The sequence below is a fragment of the Bos mutus genome, chromosome 5, assembly GCF_027580195.1.
Source record: "Bos mutus isolate GX-2022 chromosome 5, NWIPB_WYAK_1.1, whole genome shotgun sequence".
NCBI classification, from domain to species: domain Eukaryota; kingdom Metazoa; phylum Chordata; class Mammalia; order Artiodactyla; family Bovidae; genus Bos; species Bos mutus.
In genome coordinates this window covers 35,205,251-35,226,170 of record NC_091621.1, presented here as the reverse complement: position 1 = coordinate 35,226,170, position 20,920 = coordinate 35,205,251, and the positions used below count along the sequence as shown (strand labels likewise).

General features: G+C 39.3%; 1 pseudogene; it reads left to right on the top strand.

Moving 5' to 3' along the window:
- Window positions 1-3,095: 3,095 nt before the first annotated feature.
- The window catches only part of LOC102284705 (N-acetyltransferase ESCO2 pseudogene), a 174,919-nt pseudogene continuing 157,094 nt past the window's right edge, over window positions 3,096-20,920 (top strand).

The window sequence follows — 20,920 nt, the reverse complement described above, 5'->3', positions numbered from 1 at the left end:
TTAAGAGAATCAAGAAGGATTCTGAAAGGCTGTAATTTAATAGAGCCTTAAAAATAGGTAAGATTTTTGTGTGGTGAAAAGGGCTATCATAAGGTATAACATAGACCCTAGAGCTGGGCTCTGGGTTCAAATTCCAGCTCTATCTAGTAAATTTGGCCATTATGGATGAAGTTATTTAACCACTCAAGGTAAAATAGCAATGGTAACAGGCTCCACTTTCTAGAGTAGTTGTGAAAATATCCCTAATTACTGAATGGATTTTCCTGATAAAGGCACAGTATCAGATTCAATTCTGGTGACCAGTCATCTAGTTTTTACAATACTTAGCGACCTTCTTTAGTGAAACTGAACCACGCTCCTACTTAGATGGTACTCAAACCGAGCCACACCTCATATTGAGACTTGAACCCACAGTCCCTGACCTAGGAGGGGACTCAAATCCTTTTCTTTTAATTGAAACCACTCACCCGGTCCCAGGACTTACTGAAGCTCAGCTTTCTTTGTCTCATCACAGAAAGAATTCAGTGTAAGGCAAGTTCAGTTCAGTTCAGTCGCTCAGTCGTATCTGACTCTTTGCAACCCCAGGAATCTCAGCACGCCAGGCCTCCTTGTCTATCACCAACTCCCGGAGTTTACTTAAATTCATATCCATCAAGTCGGTAATGCCATCCAGCCATTTCATCCTCTGTCGTCCCCTTCTCCTCCTGCCCCCAATCCCTCCCAGCATCAGGGTCTTTTCCAATGAGTCAACTCTTCGCATGAGGTGGCCAAAGCATTGGAGTTTCAGCTTTAGCATCAGTCCCTCCAATGAACACCCAGGACTGATTTCCTTTAGAATGGACTGGTTGGATCTCCTTGCAGTCCAAGTGGTGGGCAAAGAGTGAGTTTATTATCATGGGATGCTTCTGAGAGATACAAGGGGGCAAGCAAGGAGTGCAGGCCCAAGAACAGATGGGGAGACATTTTTATAATCAAAGAAAGAGTTGGGAAGGGAGAAGATCACTTTCTTCCTCAGTCTTGTATAAATGTCAAGACTTGAATCATTAATTCCTCCTTTGACCCCATATGGTCTAACTGGGATGATCATGGTGCTTTTTAAATCATATGTATTTCACAGAAGGATGATAACATATACTAAAATATGGTAATTCATCTCAGATTTCAGTATAATATCCACTTTCACTTGGTTTCTTTCCCTTTTCACCTATATTTCTGTCTTGGCTACATGCAGAAATAATTCTCTTTAAGGACTCCCTTACTTCATGTAACAAGAGTCAAACCACTCATCTGTTGTCTTGTACTTTAAGTACATATGTGATTGTTGCTTGCTTACTAGAGTCTTTTCTTGAGTGGTCATTAGCTAACAACAGTCTCCCAAAGTCTCTTAAAATTCCCTTTCTGTTTTTAATCCTCCAGTGGGAATTCTAAACAATTTATCCTACTCTATCCCTATCAAAATAGGATATGGAAAGTAATCAGACAGCATCATTTACAGCATAAGGAGAAGGAAATGGACATTAGATCATTCTTGAGCATGTGATCCTAGACTCCGCAAAGAACCTGCTGAGGGCCTCTGTTGTGCTCAGTGGGGACCACCTCGATCCTTGTAGTATTTCTACCATGTGATTTGTAGTGGTGTTAGCACTACAGGACCTCATGTGGCAATCAGCACTCTTGACAAGAGTGCAGAACCTGGTGGGGTGGGTAATGAGAGCTGAGGGTCTTGATTCTTCGATTTAGAAACCTGTGCTACTCTTGCAAAATTCCCTCTCATAATCTAACTTCCTGTCCTGCTTCCAGGAAATGTTTTACACAGAATGCGATGGATATATGGTAAAGACTGTCTCATTTGAGATTCCAGGAGGCAACTATACAGATCCCAGCACTTTCTTACTAACTCAGAACTTTCAAGGAATGAAAATTGAAATGGGCTAAGACTTCTGACACCTACCAGAGCATTTCTCATTGTCCTTATTGAGTGTAACATTAAATTTCTTTTCATATAAGGTCTTTCTATTCTGAAATCTCTCCTCCAATTTTGTCTTTCAGATCAAGCACAAAGGCTTATGTACAAAGACTTTTGTCTGGTTCAATACCCCTTGAGGAAAATTGTAGGGCTGTAGAAATGATAAGTAAATGTTCTTTACAATTCATAGCACCATAGTATGACTCTTTGTACAGCTCCATCACTGAGCAGTAATATGAGGAATTATCAGCTCCAAGCAATAGATATATTTGTGTTGCTTTCCCTTCAGTTGTTTAATAAAAGTGAAATCAAGAACACTATTATTTATAGATTTAACTTCCTGGGAAATTAGAACTTACTTACAATGCGATCTTTTAAGTCAAAATGAAAATGAAACTCATTTTAAATGTTAGGTTTACTTGCATTCAATGTACTGACTGAGGTTAAAAAAATATATATATACATATATATATATTTGTATTAAAACTGGTATGTGTGTTATAAAAGCTATCATTTTAACTTGCAAAAATGGTGTTCACGATAAAATTCATTATCCTCTATTATGTTTCTCTCTTAATGAAATATATCATATATTTATACATCAAATTTTCAAAGAAAGAAGGCAAATAATATATTATTAGAATTGGCTGATTTGGTTTCCTAACACTAAAGGGAGAAAATCCTTTGATTACAAAAACTGCTTTACTTTGAAGTGGACAAGAGAGGGCACTCATGTATTTCATATATAATTGTACATAATGTTTTTCAGTTGTTAAAGGGTTGACTTAAACAATCCTTAATACAGTTTTAAAAGGGTTGAAAAATGTAAAAATAATACATAACATTGATACAAACATATTTTTATAAATAAAAGCAAGCAGGAAAAGATAATTTTTGGAAGTTTTCTATACATATAGTTTTAAAGGGACTTTGACTAGCAAATTGAAATAGGAACAAACAAACATAAAAATCTTTTTCTACTGAGTTTCATTTTAATTCAATTTGAAATAAGCAAACATTTAAAAATAATGTTAACTTCCCCCCCACCCCAAATAAGAAAGACTTCTTTCAAATTAAAATTAGTCAGATGTTAGATTTTGATTTGAAAAGATGTTCCCTGGCTGATAACATGGAATCAAAATTGCCAAAATTTATAACTGAAAACAGTGGAATGGTCTCAGCTCAGTTCCAAGGAGAGTCCTGCTCCCTTTCCAAGGAGCAACCTAATACCTGCTGTGAACCAGCCCACCGAAGGGAGGCTGGAACCTGGAAGGAGAGCAATGCCTCAGGACAGAAGAGAGGTGAGAGGCAGAGCCTGCTCTGGGTTCTGGCTGCAGCTGTCACTTCTTGCCCCCAGCACCACTCTATTCCGTGTCCAGACCACGTTCCTGCAGACCATCATAGAGTTTTGCATCTGAGTGGATGTTTAGATTTTTCCTGAAATATTTTAGCCATCAAGTGTTAAACATAAAATGTGTAACATTTTTCAGAGAGATTTTCCTAGTGGACCTCAGAAGGTAAGGAGCCTGGGGACAGCATCTTTATCCAAAGATCAAAATGTGGGGCAAACAGCCAGAAATATTCAGAAACTTCAAAGCAAAGAAATAAATCAGATTTTTTTCTTCTTCTAAAGATAAGGGATTAGTCATTAAAATCTTTTCCACAAGTATTTGGTTCAGAGTTGGAGAACAAGTCATAACTTTTGCTGCCTTCAAATATTCTAATGTTTGTGTGTTTTAAAAGTCTTGCCTTTTGTAATGTACTGGAAACCACAGGGAAACAACACTGTCTCCCTAGTCAATTTCAAGTTTTTTTTTTTTTTTTAATCAAGACAGAGTGCTTTACAGAGAGGTAGACACATTTGTGAATTTGATCTTGTTGCTCATCGATCCTTACACGCTTCTCTTCAATGGTTGTAATAGCAGCCATTACTTCTGACACATCAATGGGAAATGAGGATTCAGGACAAAAGAGGCGGTAGTGATGTGAAAGCAAGATCCATTTATTCTTTCAGGCTTACAACAATGGGCAGTTCGAAACAGTGACTGAATGAAAGTGAAGTGACTCAACATTTATTGAGAAAGCTTACTGAACATTCATCAAACACACAGGATCAAGAAAACAGTTCTCAAAGAGATATACACAGAATCCCCATGACAGACTCTGTGATCACCATTCTCAAACTTTTTGTCTCAGAACACTTTTACACTCTTAAAAATTATTAAGAACCTTAAACAGCTTATGGGTTATATCACTCTATAGCCAAAAATAAAACATTTATTAATTTATCTTTTAAATAACAGTAGTAAATATTTTCTTATGCAGAATAACTACATTACCCCCAAAATTACAGCTGACCCCTGAACAATGAGGATTTGAATGCACAGGTCCATTTGCATACCAATATTTTTCAACAGGAAATATTATAGTACTACACAGTCTATGGTTGGTTGGTTGAATGCATGAATGCAGAGGAATTACAGATATGGAGTGACTATAAATTACATGAAGGATTAACCTCGACATTTTTCAAAGGCCAGCTGTAGTTATGAGAATACAATTGTTTTACATGTTTTAACATTGTTCTAAAGTTCTGGCTTAATAAACTGGAATTATCTTATCTGAGTCTTTATTAAATCTATTGTGATCTGTGATTTTCACTGCAGTATATGAAGGAAATCTGGTATCAGACAGATGGAAAAGGGAGCAGTATTTTAGTGGCTATTTTTTTAGATCATTGTAATATCCTTCTTTTATACTACCTCAAACTTCAAAAAGTGCTGGTTTCTTAAAGATTAATTGTCATATAGAATCTGAAACCATGTTCATGAAGTTTTTTGTAATCTGTTATATTAGCCTGTCTATACCTTGAATGTATTTTTTATGCATCTGTTTTGTTATATCATAATTTATTACTTGGAATATATTGGTTAATTCTTTTATGTAGATCTTCCAAATGTACAGTGGAAAATCCCACTGTATACTCATGAGAAAATGAGCTTCTAAAGGGAAATATTATACCAGCATTTTTGCAAAAATTAGGTGACTTCATAGACTCTGAAAATGTCTTAGAAAGCACCAGAGGCTTACACTCTTGGAGAAAAGGCTCAATGGCCTTTTTTTTTTTTTTCCCCCTCTATAGAGTTTAAACTCATTTGTTGCCCTTTTTGCTCTTTCAGATACCCCACTATAACCACTTTGACCTTTCAATTCACCATGTATGCTTTTTCTCATTTCAGAATCTTTGCTAACTTCTAGTCAGCCTTTGCTAAAGTTTTAGGTCAAATGATACATACTTTGCCTAAGAATCTTATTCTCACTTTTCTTAATCAGAGGTGGGTGCTCTGTCCTATAGGTATTAATCAAAACAATTATTTGTTAATTTTATGAAAATTTGAAATAGAATAAAATCCCTTTGGGGCAAGAATCATGACTGTCTGGATTAGTATGTGCCTTAGTGTATGTCCCTGATAGCTCAGTTGGTAAAGAATTCGCCTGCAATGCAGGAGACTCTGGTTTGATTCATGGATCAGGAAGATCTGCTGGAGAAGGGATAGGCTACCCACTCCAGTATTCTTGGGCTTCCCTTGTGGCTCAGCTGGTAAAGAATCTGCCCGCAATGCGGGGGACCTGGGTTTGATCCCTGGGTTGGGAAGATCACCTAGAGAAGGGAAAGGTTACCCACTGCAGTATTCTGGCCTGGAGAATTCCATGGGTTGCAAAGGGTCAGACACGACTGAGCCAACTTTCATTTGCACTTTAGTGTGTATTAGTCACTCAGTTGTGTCCGACTCTTTGTAACCCCATGGACTGTAGCCCGCCAGGCTCCTCTGTCCATGGTATTCTCCAGGCAAGAGTACTGGAGTGGGTAGTCATTCCCTTCTCCAGGGCATCTTCATGACCCAGGGATCAAACCCAGGTCTCCTGCACTGCAGGTGGACTCTTTACCATCTGAGCCACCAAGGAAACTCAGGATGTGACTTACGTTTTTACTACATCTATTCTTTTTCATTTCAAATAATAAACAAGTAATAATACTTTGGGAGTAAAGAGAAAGAGATGATTTTCTGCTGCACTGAATTCTACTACCTTTGGTCTAATACTGGATTCTTGATATAGCCAAGTACGTTATGTGGGATTTTCTCTTTGTAGGCGAAAGTAATCCCTCTGTTAAATCTTTCCATTCTTCAAGGCACAGGTCAGGTTATATGTCCTCTAATAAAATAAAGAAAAGTGTTTCTAATCAGTTCCATCTAACAATGATTGCTCATTCCTTTGAACATATGTAACCCTGAATACTCATTGGAAGGACTGATGCTGAAGCTCCAATACTTTGGCTACCTGATGCAAAGAGCCAACTCATTGGAAAAAGACCCTGATGCTGGGAAAGATTGAGGTAGAAGGAAAAGAGAGTGACAGAGGATGAGATGGTTGGACTGCATCCCCAATTCAATGGACATGAACTGATGAGGGACACGAAGGCCTGGCATGCTGCTGTCCATGGAGTACAGAGAGTCAGACACGACTTGGTGACTGAACAACAAAACAATCCTTAAAGTATTTTCATACTGCTCATTTGGCAACTTACCATGTATTCATTACCTTAAAGCAATGGTTAATTTGGGTCCATATTTTCCCTACAAGTAGTGAGCTTCTTGAAAGTAGTAACATGTTCTCTCTATCTTGGGAGCCTCCCTGTACACATTTGGAACTTCCTAGTACACTTCACACTTTTTGACACACAGCAGATGATTAGTAATTGATTTTGACTGATTGACTAATTTGTTATTGGGAATCTTAGACATTTTCTGTAAAGCACCATTCCAGAGTAACATATCATTAATTTTGAATGTGTAGAACAGTCTTATTTTACGTTTTATTCTGAGGAACCTGCACCGTGCAAGGCAATAGTTGTCCACATAAGAAGATAAACATATCCTAGTTTAACCTTTTCTTGAGTATACATTCATTAAATATATTTGTCCCAAATAATGTGTGTTTCTTTTTTTTTTTTTTTGAGACATCTGATTGTGTAATTGACAGTGGCAAGTGACAGAAATTCAAAGTCTTAAGTAAAAGGGAAATTTTTTGGTTCATACAAATATTAAGTCCATGGGTGGAGATGTTTACATTTAAGCCTGATAAAATCCAGAAGCTCAAATAATAATAGAAGCTTATCCATCTCTTGGATCTATCTAAACATCTACTTGTTTTTCATCTCTTTTCCTTCTGATCTCATTCTCTCATACCTTAGTCAAGACCTCAAGGAAATTCAGGTCTCTTTGCTTACAGCCTACAATCCACAAGAAATAAACACACATTCTCTCTAGCTTTTCCAGTTGCAATCTCAGTGGAAGCACTCCGATTGGTTCAGCTTAGATCATGTGACCATCCCTTTTAGACCAATCAGTATAGATAAAATTTTGGACGGCCAAGGTTGGATAACCCCCTAGTCTTATGCACTTCACTAATTTCATTCTCAGTCTAGCCATAACCAGATGAGATGGAGATGGTACAGAAGCCTAACAGAAATTAAAACGCTAGACAAAAAAAGATTATAAACTATATCAGGATTCAAGATTTCTTTGCAATAAAATAAATTTGTATTTAGTCAAAGCAAGAAGTATTTAAAGTTGGATATAAAGAAAACATTTTATGTTTGGGTTATTAGATAGGGAAAATATTGTATACTTGGAGAGAAAATAACTTCCTCTTTAAAAAATAACAAGATTATAATTTGGGAGAGAAGATACACTTATTTTATCAACACATGAGCTGAGGCTTGAAGGCGTATCATTTACCATTTCAGAATTTCAGTTCCAATAAAGTTAAGAAACTTTATACTATTCTTTTATGGTTCTAGGGAGAATATTAGATAATGTGTTGAAGTACCTAAAATGAACTTGACACATAGCAGTTACTTAATACATGTTAGATTATTATTAGATCCATTATTCTCTACAATATTATTATTTTCTTCTCCTTTTTTCCTTTCTCTCTACTGCAGAAGGTGAGGCATCAGCTGGCCAGTTTGGGGATATTAAAGGTCCAAATTTGCTTTTCCCCACCTGTCCTGTTCACTCCTACTCTTAATCATTGCTTTTTAACCTAGGTTACATGTTAAAATTCCTGATGCCCAGGTGCACCATAGACATATTAAAGTCACAATCCAGGATGGGTCTCAAGAGCAGTACTTTTGTAATTTCCTGGAGATTCCAAAATATCGCCAAGGCTGAGAATCATTTTCTTTCAATTCTTCAATTCTTTTGGTATATTACACCATTAATGGTACACCATGCTGTTAACACTTACCAAGTTTTGAGTTATTTCTGCATTAAGCATGTCTTTTATTTTATATATTCTGATGCTCTGACATTCAGATGCTTTGACACGTGGGGCCTTGCTGACCCTGGAGCAAGTGCCTCTCCCAGGTTTAGCCAATTCCTACTGATGGTAAAGAGCTCACCCACAAGAGTACTTTTCACACACAAACCAACCGATCTAGGGTTCACAGCCCAATCACTTCCTTCACACTTGGGCCACCACTCACCTGCTCTAATCAATCCTGGGCAAAGTGCCAGACAACTAGTGATAACTCCCATGTCTTAAATATTCTAAACCAATTCAAACTAGCTAATTTAAGCCTAGCTGTTCCTTCCTGCAGGAGCCACAGTGAAGTCTTTCACCCAGTTTCCTCTCTTCCCACCTCCTCCCTGATTCTTCCTCATGTGGCCCCCCCGGCCTTGCCTGCCTCCTCTGAAGCAAACCGTGTTTCCAGTGGCAATCATCTCCTAATGATTGGTCTTACTAGCCTCAAATTTGTACTAACAGATGATTGTTCCCTGGACAGCACTGGGATTAAGCACAGATCCTAAAATCCATATATAACTTTACTCTTTGTATCTGAGGTTCCACATTTGCAGTTGCAACCGACCACAGATTTTGTAGAATTGTAGTATTTACTATTGAAAAAAATTGCCTATAGTGGATCCTTACTGTTCAGATTCGTGTTGTTCAAGGGTCAACCGTACTATCTCTAAAAACAGTTTTCCTCAAGCATACTGTGAGCACTTTAAGAGAAGAGATGACCTTTCACATTTTCCTAGTACCCTCCTAGTACTTCATTTAGTGTGGTCAGTGTTAGCTTTTCAATAAATACTTGCTACTTGATTCCATTTAGGACCTTTGTGTTAAATTGAAAATAATTCTCTGGAAAAACACAGATATTTATTTAAATAATGTGAATTGCAATCTACTATAATTCTTTAGGAAAATTGGTGTAAGACCATGTGAAAGATTAAGATTAGAGGCTTTCTAATTAACTCTGTATATTTCTCCCCTTTATATCTTTCATTCATGTTTTTAAAAAGCCAAATGAGGCTCATGACTTGATGTTTTAATAGCCTTTTAAAAACAGGTTCTCACCTGCTTTGAAAACCATATACATGAAGCCAAGAGCAGGTTAAAACCTGGTCACCTCATTAATACCTTTAGTGAGGGTCAAAGGCAGGTTAGGATTCGGTCATCTCATTACTACTTATTTAAGCACCTCAAATTTAGTAGCCAGGGAAGGCATTAATGAGGTGACTGAGTTCTAACCCACTTCTGACGCAAGTAAAGGCACAATGTTTAAGGTAGATGACAACATATTGTGAAAAATGCAACCCAACCAGAGAAATAGTATGGTTGCAAGATTGTTAAGAATAATATTAATACCTTCTTACCATGCTTACCACATTTCATACTTAAATGTATTTTGCTGTATTATGGGCTTCCCAAGTGGTACAGATGGTAAAGAATCCACCTGCCAATGCAGGAGACACAGGAGACATAGATTCAATCCCTGAGTTGGGAAGAGCCCCTGGAGTAGGAAATGACAACCCACTCCAGTATTCTTGCCTGGAAAATTTCACGGCTAGAGGAGTCTGGCAAGGTCTACAGTCCATGGGGTTGCAGAGTCGGACATGACTGAGCATGCAGTGGCTTGCTGTATTATGTCATTTCATGACACAACAGCTCTGTGTGAAAGGTCCTATTATTATCGTTGACAGGTGAGAACACTGAGACTCAAAGAGGTTAAGTGACTTATCCAAGGTCATACAGCAAATAATTAGCAGAAATGATCTGCCTTCCTTTAGTATCATCACTCTCTATTTGCCCTTCCCTAGCCCTAACGTGGCATCTGGTCCCATCACTTCATGGCAAATAGATGGGGAAACAGTGGAAACAGTGTCAGACTTTATTTTTTTGGGTTCCAAAATCACTGCAGATGGTGACTGCAGCCATGAAATTAAAAGACACTTACTCCTTGGAAGAAAAGTTATGACCAACCTAGACAGCATATTCAAAAGCAGAGACATTACTTTGCCAACAAAGGTCCTTCTAGTCAAGGCTATGGTTTTTCCAGTGGTCATGTATGGATGTGAGAGTTGGACTGTGAAGAAAGCTGAGCGCCGAAGAATTGATGCTTTTGAACTGTGGTGTTGGAGAAGACTCTTGAGAGTCCCTTGGACTGCATGGAGATCCAACCAGTCCATTCTGAAGGAGATCAGCCCTGGGATATCTTTGGAGGGAATGATACTGAAGCTGAAACTCCAGTACTTTGGCCACCTCATGCAAAGAGTTGACTCATTGGAAAAGACTGATGCTGGGAGGGATTGGGGGCAGGAAGAGAAGGGGACAACAGAGGATGAGATGGCTGGATGACATCACTGACTCGATGGACATGAGTCTGAGTGAACCCCGGGAGTTGGTGATGGACAGAGAGGCCTGGCGTGCTGTGATTCATGGGATTGCAAAGAGTCGGACATGACTGAACGACTGAACTGCACTGAACTGAGCCCTAACTTAATGTTTGCGAAGACTCTCTGGGTGATTTTTCTGAACAGCTGGATGTGAGAAGTATTGAACTTTGGCAGTGCTTTATAAACTGGGGGTCATGACGTACTTGTGTGTAACAAAGTCAACTTGGTGGTTTGAAGCAACTGTGCCAAAATTAAACAGAATGGAATAGAGATTATCAGAGCCTATTATATGCAGTAAGGATAAATATTTTTCATGAAGCTTTTTTTTTTTTTATACATATGTATATACAGGATCTGGATGAACATGAATTTCTTGCTTTGATGATTTTATGGGTTCAAAGCCATTTGAGAAACACTAGCTTGGGGCTTTGAATTGGCAGTAGAAGCTGAAGAGCAGAATACACTGGTCTTGAAGGAGAGGTCTGTATTGTTAGAAGTACCTCCCTAACCATTGTCTCCTTGGAAATCTTTGATGAGGGATGAGGAATCAGTTAAGAGCTGCAGGAAAGGGACAGGCTTCTGTAGCAGAAAAGGCCTTTAAGAAAAGAATACCTCACTCATTTGTCCTTTAAATGTAGAAGGCCTCATGGTTTTTGTGGTTACATTTCTCAGCTTGTTAGGCTGGAAGTTTTTCAGCTAACATGGCTCATGTAGAGACATGTGACTTTGATTCTTACACGATAAACCTGAGGGAGTCTGCATAGAGCAGGCTTGCTATGAGTTACACTCTAATCCTCTCGTGGCAGCAGACAAGATGTTTCCTTATTTTTGCAGCTGCCACTGACTCTGGTTTGGACCAAACCACTATCAGCTGCAGAAACGATACAACTAGGATTTTTAATACTAATAAAACTAATATGGTTCAAGAAGTTGGGCAAAGTAAGTTGTACCAAATGTTACAGTTTGTTTTTTCTGAATAATATTTCTTGGTACGTTGGGAAGTTGGCCTCAATTTGAGCTTTCCTTTGAGGAGTTTCTTTGAATTATTCACATTTGAAAGGGAACAAAACTGAACTTGTAGAACCTGATATGCAAGCCCATACTGTCAAACTTGATGTCGAACAAGGTCACTGTAACTTTAAAACAAAACAATAGTCAAATGCCTTTTATTTACTGCTTCTTAGAAGAAAGGAGAAAATTAAAAGATTTTAAAATGGTTTGTATAAAACGGATAAGCAACAAAGATTTACTGTTTAGTGCAGTATCAATATCCTGGAATAAACTATAATGGGAAATAATCTGAAAAATACATATGTATAATTGAATTATTTTGCTGTAAACTTAAAACTAACACAGTGTTGTAAATTAACTGTACTTCGATTGAAAAAGGAAAATGAAACTCCACCAACAAGCTTTAAAAGAAGAATCAAATGTGACGTTGGGTGTTTACGCTCAGTCTCTTCAGTCATGTCCAGCTCTTTTTCAATCCCACAAACTATAGCCCATCAGGCTCCTTTGTCCATGGGACTCTCCAGGCAAGAATACTGGAGTGGGCTGCTAAGCCCTTCTCAGTGTAGGACACATTTTACCATTGGTGTTTTCCTGGAGACTCTACTGAAATTCCTCTAAGCATGTTGCCCAATATTTTCTCATCTTGCAAAATAGTATCTTCTCTTCTAGGTTGGCACATGAGCTCAAGACTGCCTACACATGTCCATTCTTATTTACTCATTCTATTAGTGCTAGTGACCAGAACACTTTTTCTCTCCCCAGCAATGCTCCTCCAATGCTACCGATTAAATTGAGGTTTTCAAGTGGAGCCATGAGAGCAAAATATAACATCTTATTCTCATATTTTAAAAATTTTTATTAAAATCTTGACATTTGGTGAAGGATTGCAGTGATCAAAATTAGCCTGATAACTTCCCAGAATGCTTCCTTATCTTATCCTAGATTACATCATACAATTACTGACAGTTTTCTTTCTCAAAGAGAAAAATTGCCAGCAATATCAAGGTACAGAGTGGGACAGGAAATTACTTGGGTGTTATTGAAGGCAGTATCCCTTTGAAGGGGAGTTCTCATAGTTCTGGGTCTGAGGAATGGCCCCAGTGGAATGCATGTGGTTGCCAGAAGGAAAAGCAATATGAAGACTGTACTCCCTGAGTGGTCAGTTCAGTTCAGTTGCTCAGTCATGTCTGACTCTTTGTGACCCCATGGACTGCAGCACGCCAGGCTTCCTGTCCATCACCAACTCTGGGAGCTTGCTCAAACTCATGTCCATTGACTTGGTGATGCCATCCAACCATCTCACCCTCTGTTATCCCCTTCTCTTCCTGCTTTCAATCTTTCCAATCATCAGAGTCTTTTCCAATGAGTCAGTTCTTTGGCCAAAGTGTTGGAGTTTCAGCTTCAGCATCAGTCCTTCCAATAAATAATCAGGACTGATTTCCTTTAGGATTGACTGGTTTGATCTTCTTGCAGTCCAAGGAACTCTCAAGAGTCTTCTCCAATACCACGGTTCAAAAGCTACCATAAGTGGTAGCTACTAGAAATTTGAGCCAAAAGAAATGAGTGCTTAAAGCTGCATCTTGGAAGCTCATTATGGAGCACTCTTTACCAATTTACAAGAAAATGGAATCATCCCTCACAGCAATGGACAAGTACTATCTGCCAGGGTGTCTAAGAGAATTAAACAGCATATGGCAGTCAGGAACAATGAATAGGTGGTTTTATCAGTATAGTGTTCTCTTGTTGTGAGTAAAATGAAGTGAGCCTTTTGTAATAATCTCTAGAGTTTCTAAACAGTTTAAAAGTGAGTACAATGCTGGACTTCCTGCTAATGTAGCATTTAAGGACCAAAGAAATTATAGAATAAAAGGATTGTGATTGTATTTGTGATTAACTTTACGAAGCTATTTATATTGGGTATGTGTGTGTATTTAACCTTAGTTACCATTCAGAAATATAGAAATAAACTTTATTTATATGACTCATAATTACACTTGAAGAAATAAAGAATGATAGTTTCAAAATGTCTTTCTATATCACATTTGTGAGAAAGGTGAAAAAGTCTTATGGCTAAATGTGGATTTTTAAGAATATTGGACTCTTACCTGAAAGATGATGCTGTGAAAGTGCTGCACTCAGTATGCCAGCAAATTTGGAAAACTCAGCAGTAGCCACAGGACTGGAAAAGGTCAGTTTTCATTCCAATCCCAAAGAAAGGCAATGCCAAAGAATGCTCAGACTACCACACAATTGCACTCATCTCACACGCTAGCAAAGTAATGCTCAAAATTCTCCAAGCCAGGCTTCAGCAATACGTGAACCATGAACTTCCAAATGTTCAAGCTGGTTTTAGAAAAGGCAGAGGAACCAGAGACCAAATTGCCAATATCCACTGGATCATCGAAAAAGCAAGAGAGTTCCAGAAAAACATCTATTTTTGCTTTATTGATTATGCCAAAGCCTTTGATTGTGTGGATCACAAGAAACTGTGGAAATTCTGAAAGAGATGGGAATCCCAGACCACCTGACCTGCCTCTTGAGAAACCTATATGCAGGTCAGGAAGCAACAGTTAGAACTGGACATGGAACAGCAGACTGGTTCCAAATAGGAAAAGGAGTATGTCAAGGCTGTATATTGTCACCCTGCTTATTCAACTTCTATGCAGAGTACATCATGAGAAACGCTGGGCTGGAAGAAGCACAAGCTGGAATCAAGATTCCCGGGAGAAATATCAATAATCTCAGACATGCAGATGACACCACCCTTATGGCAGAAAGTGAAGAGGAACTAAAAAGCCTGTTGATGAAGGTGAAAGAGGAGAGTGAAAAAGTTGGCTTAAAACTCAACATTCAGAAAATGAAGATCATGGCATCTGGTTCCATCACTTCATGGGAAATAGATGGGGAAACAGTGGAAACAGTGTCAGACTTTATTGTTTTGGGCTCCAAAATCACTGCAGATGATGACCGCAGCCACGAAATTAAAAGACACTCACTCCTTGGAAGAAAAGTTATGACCAACCTAGATAGCATATTCAAAAGCAGACATTGCTTTGCCAACAAAGGTCCATCTAGTCAAGGCTATGGTTTTTCCAGTGGTCATGTATGGATGTGAGAGTTGGACTGTGAAGAAAGCTGAGCACTGAAGAATTGATGCTTTTGAACTGTGGTGTTGGACAAGACTCTTGAGAGTCCCTTGGACTGCAAGGAGATCCAACCAGTCCATTCTGCAGGAGATCAGCCCTGAGATTTCTTTGGAAGGAATGATGCTAAAGCTGAAATTCCAGTACTTTGGCCACCTCATGGGAAGAGTTGACTCATTGGAAAAGACTGGGAGGGATTGGGGGCAGGAGGAGAAGGCAACGACAGAGGATGAGATGGCTGGATGGCATCACTGACTGGATGGACATGAGTCTGAGTGAACTCCAGGAGTTGATGATGGACAGGGAGGCCTGGAGTGCTGTGATTCATGGAGTCACAAAGAGTCAGACACGACTGAAGGACTGAACTGAACTGTCCATGAGAATTGCTGAATCATCACTCAGCTACCTGAGAAAAGTTTTGTCAGAGCAGAGAGCATGTAGGGGAGCCTGCTGCTGCTGCCGCTGCTGCTGCTAAGTCGCTTCAGTTGTGTCCGACTCTGTGGGACCCCATAGACAGCAGCCCACCAGGCTCCCCCATCCCTGGGATTCTCCAGGCAAGAACACTGGAGTGGGTTGCCACTTCCTTCTCCAATGCATGAAAATGAAAAGTCAAAGTGAAGTCGCTCAGTCGTGTCCAACCCTCAGCGACCCCATGGACTGCCGCCTACCAGGCTCCTCTGTCCATGGGATTTTCCAGGCAAGAATACTGGAGTGGGGTGCCATTGCCTTCTCCAAGGGGAGCCTGCAGTTTGCTGGAAACCTGATTTCCATGGGACAGAAGGAAGATGAAGAGCTCGCAGTAGTCAATATGTTTGACATTTCTAGAAACTTCATCATCAGAGAAAAGCTATTAATGTATGAAAATTATTTCATAAAAAGAAATGCACTTAGATTTTTCTCAGGGTAAAAAACATTGCCAAACATTGCCAGATGCAACAGTAAATAGTCTGTAGATGAAAGACACCTGAGCAAGGAGGGAGGTGAAAGAGAGAATTGGGAACAGGTGGTCAAAGAAGAGTTTTAAGACCACAGCTTAGGAAACTGGGAGCCTGGAGGAGGGGTCTGAGACACCACCACTGATGCTCATGACATTCTCTCCTAGGAAGGGAACTGGGGGGTAATGTCAATGGAACAAAACATTATCATAATAGCCAACTGCTGCCTTCAAAAACCAAAAGCAAAAAGATGTCCACATCTGAAAGTGAAGCAACCATCTCGTGTCTTATTCCCGTTTTCACTCTCCTGTTAATTCAGTCCCAGTAGAGTATCCTAGGTTGCATCTTTTTCCCTTTCAGCACTTTGAATATATCATACCATTCCCTTCTGGCCCACAAAGTGTGTGCAGAAAAATCAGCTATTATCCTTGCAGTCATTTCCTCGGATAAGACTCTTTGTTCTACTCTTGCTGCCTTTAGAATTTCCTCTTAACATTTTAGAATTTCCTCTTATCACTTTAATTATGATGTGTCTTGGTGAGGGTATGTTTTGTTTCACCTTATTTGGGACCTTCTGTCCTTCCTATACATAGATATATGTTTCCTTCTTCAGGTTTGGGAAGTTTTCAGCCATAATTTTATCAGATACAGTTTCAACCCTTTTTCTCTCTATTCTTCTTCTGAAACCCCTGTAATGTGAATATGTTTATTTATAATAATAATGTGAATATGCTTAATTTCGGAGAAGGCAATGGCACCCCACTCCAGTACTCTTGCCTGGAAAATCCCATGGATGGAGGAACCTGGAAGGGTGCAGTCCATGGGGTCGATGAGGGTCCGACACGACTGAGCGCCTTCACTTTCACTTTTCACTTTCCTGCATTGGAGAAGGAAATGGCAACCCACTCTGGTGTTCTTGCCTGGAGAATCCCAGAGACGGTGGAGCCTGGTGGGCTGCTGTCTATGGGGTTGCACAGAGTTGGACATGACTGAAGTGACTTAGCAGCAGCATGCTTAATTTCCCACAAGTCCCTGAAAATGTTCTCATTTTATGAATTTGTTTTCCTTTTTCCAGATCCAAATGGGCAACTTTCATATTTTATCTTCCAGATCACTTACGCATTCTGTATCACCTCAGTGCACTTCAGTTCAGTCGCTCAGTCATGTCTGACGCTTTGCGAATCCACAGACTACAGCACGCCAGGCCTCCCTGTCAATTAGCAACTCCCAGATTTTACCTAAACTTATGTCCATTGAGTCCGTGATGCCATCCAACCATCTCATCCTCTGTTGTCCCCTTCTCCTGCTGCCTTCAATCTTTCCCAGCATCAGGGTCTTTTCCAATGAGTCAACTCTTTGCATAAGGTGGCCAAAGTATTGGAGTTTCAGCTTCAGCATCAGTCCTTCCAATGAACACTCAGGACTGATCTACTTTAGGATGGACTGATTGGATCTCTTTGCAGTCCAAGGGACTCAAAAGTCTTCTCCAACACCAAAGTTCAAAAGCATCAATTCTTTGGTGCTCAGCTTTCTTCACAGTCCAACTCTCACATCCATACATGACTACTGGAAAAACGATAGCTTTGACTAAATGGACCTTTGCTGGAAAAGTTATGTGTCTGCTTTTTAATATGCTATCTAGGATGGTCATAACTTTCCTTCCAAGGAGTAAGCGTCTTTTAATTTAATGGCTGCAATCACCATCTGCAATGATATTGGAGCCCCCCAAAATAAAGTCTGTCACTGTTTCCACTGTTTCCCCATCTATTTGCCATGAAGTGATGGGACCAGATGCCATGATCTTCGTTTTCTGAATGTTGAGCTTTAAGCCAACTTTTTCACTCTCCTCTTTCACTTTCATCAAGAGGCTCTTTAGTTCTCCTTTGCTTTCTGCCATAAGTGTGGTGTCATCTGCATATCTGAGGTTATTGATATTTCTCCCGGCAATCTTGATTCCAGCTTGTGCTTCAACCAGCCCAGCATTTCTCATGATGTACTCTGCATATAAGTTAAATAAGCAGGGTGACAATATACAGCCTTGAGGTACTCCTTTTCCTATTTGGAACCAGTCTGCTGTTCCATGTCCAGTTCTAGCTGTTGCTTCCTGACCGACATACAGATTTCTCAAGAGGCAGGTCAGGTGGTCTGGTATTCCCATCTCTTGAATTTTCTACAGTTTCTTGTGATCCACACACTCAAAGGCTTTGGCATAGTCAATAAAGCAGAAATAGATGTTTTTCAGGAACTCTCCTGCTTTTTTGATGATACAGCAGATGTTGGCAACTTGATCTCCGGTTCCTCTGCCTTTATAAACCACCTTGAACATCTGGTAGTTCACGGTTCATAAATCATTGAAGTCTGACTTGGAGAATTTTGAGCATTACTTTATTACCGTGTGAGATGAATGCAATTGTGCAGTAGTTTGAGCATTCTTTGGCATTGCCTTTCTTAGCGATTGGAATTAAAACCGACCTTTTCCAGTCCTGTGGCCACTGCTGAGTTTTCCAAATTTGCTGGCATATTGAGTGTAGCACTTTCATCTTTTAGGATTTGAGATATCTCAACTGGTATATCATCACCTCCACTAGCTTTGTTCATAGTGATGCTTCCTAAGGCCCATTTGACTTCACATTCCAGGATGTCTGGCTCTAGGTGAGTGATCACACCATCGTAATCATCTGGGTCATGAGCTCTTTTTTGTACAGTTCTTCTGTGTATTCTTGCCACCTCTTCTTAATATCTTCTGCTTCTGTTCAGATCAGATCAGAGTTAGGTCCATACAATTTCTGTCCTGTATTAAGTATCACCTAGTCTGCTTTAAGTGTTTTATTGTGTTTTTCATTTCAGTTTTTGTATTCTTCAGTTCTGACTTTATCTTTATATATATATATATTTTTTTTTTCTAGTTCCTTGTTAAAATTCTCCCTGTATTTGTTTATTCTTTCCCCTAATTCACTTAGCATTTTTATTACTAATGTTTTGAATTCTTCATCTGGTATTTTACTTTTGTTGTTTTTTTCAGAGGTTTTCTTTTTCTTTCAGTTGAGATAAATTCTTGTCTTCTCATTTTGCTTAACTTTCTGTTCTTTTTGAAACTAGGTGATAGGATTTCCTATGGCAGTCTTGAAGATTTGTCCTTATGTGGGTGCATCCTTATACAGTCTCCATGTACCCAGTGACTTTAGTGGCAGAGCTGGATTTGACATGAACACAAGCCATATTCATTCTCCGGCTCTTCTGCCATCTATCACCTTGGTAGGAGGTCGGCCCGGAGAAGCATGGGTTAGGAACTCTCTTTAGAGAGTGAGGTTTTAGCTTGAACTTCTCCTCTCCTCAATGACCATCACTACCCTATCAGGGGCAGCATGGACCTCAAGTTATTGAAGCAGCAGCCATGAGGTTCAGGTCTGAGCTGGGTCCATTCCCTTTAAGAGTGTGTCCCCTCACCCCTTTCCCTCTTGGTTCTCATAGGTTTGTTCTGTACATTTGAATCTCTCTTTCTGCGTTGCAAATGAGTTCATCTCTAGATTTTTCTAGATTCTGCATATAAGCAATTCTTCATATAACAAAAACAATATTTGTTTTTCTCTTTCTGACTTACTTCATTCTGCATGATAATTTCTAGGCCTATTCACATCTCTGCAAATTGCATTGTGGAAATTAGGACTGTACTGTTTTGAACAAAAATATTTTTACTTCTGCTTTCCCAATCCATCTAGGACTTCCAGAACAGTATTGGATGAACAGGATAAGAGTCAGCTTCCTTTATCTGTTCCTTATTATAGAAAAAAGCCATTAAGTATAATGTTGTGGATTTATGTTCGACGGCTTTTATCAATTTTAGGAAGTTCCTTTAGGAAGTTCCCTTTCCTAAGATTTTGTATCATGAATGAATGCTGAATTTTGCCAAAAGGTTTTTATGTGTTTACTTAGAAGATAATATTTTTTCTTCTTCAGTTTGCTAAAATGTTAAATTGCATTGATTGTTCATCAGCTTATAAAACTATCCCTAGGATGAACCCTACTTAGTAGTATTAAAACTAGTTTCTGGATTCTTTTTTTTTTTTTTAAACTTTACATAATTGTATTAGTTTTGCCAAATATCAAAATGAATCCGCCACAGGTATACATGTGTTCCCCATCCTGAGCCCTCCTCCCTCCTCCCTCCCCATACCATCCCTCTGGGTCGTCCCAGTGCACCAGCCCCAAGCATCCAGTATCGTGCATCGAACCTGGACTGGCATCTCGTTTCATACATGATATTTTACATGTTTCATTGCCATTCTCCCAAATCTTCCCACCCTCTCCCTCTCCCATAGAGTCCATTAGACTGTTCTATACATCAGTGTCTCTTTTGCTGTCTTGTACACAGGGTTATTGTTACCATCTTTCTAAATTCCATATATATGTGTTATTATACTGTATTGGTGTTTTTCCTTCTGGCTTACTTCACTCTGTATAGTAGGCTCCAGTTTCATCCACCTCATTAGAACTGATTCAAATGTTTTCTTTTTAATGGCTGAGTAATACTCCATTGTGTAATTGTACCACAGCTTTCTTATCCATTCATCTGCTGATGGACATCTAGGTTGCTTCCATGTCCTGGCTATTATAAACAGTGCTGCGATGAACATTGGGGTACACGTGTCTCTTTCCCTTCTGGTTTCCTCAGTGTGTATGCCCAGCAGTGGGATTGCTGGATCTTAAGGCAGTTCTATTTCCAGTTTTTTAAGGAATCTCCACACTGTTCTCCATAGTGGCTGTACTAGTTTGCATTCCCACCAACAGTGTAAGAGGGTTCCCTTTTCTCCACACCCTCTCCAGCATTTATTATTTGTAGACTTTTGGATCGCAGCCATTCTGACTGGTGTGAGATGGTACCTCATAGTGGTTTTGATTTGCATTTCTCTGATAATGAGTGATGTTGAGCATCTTTTCATGTGTTTGTTAGCCATCTGTATGTCTTCTTTGGAGAAATGTCTATTTAGTTCTTTGGCCCATTTTTTGATTGGGTCGTTTATTTTTCTGGAGTTGAGCTGTAGAAGTTGCTTGTATATTTTTGAGATTAGTTGTTTGTCAGTTGCTTCATTTGCTATTATTTTCTCCCATTCTGAAGGCTGT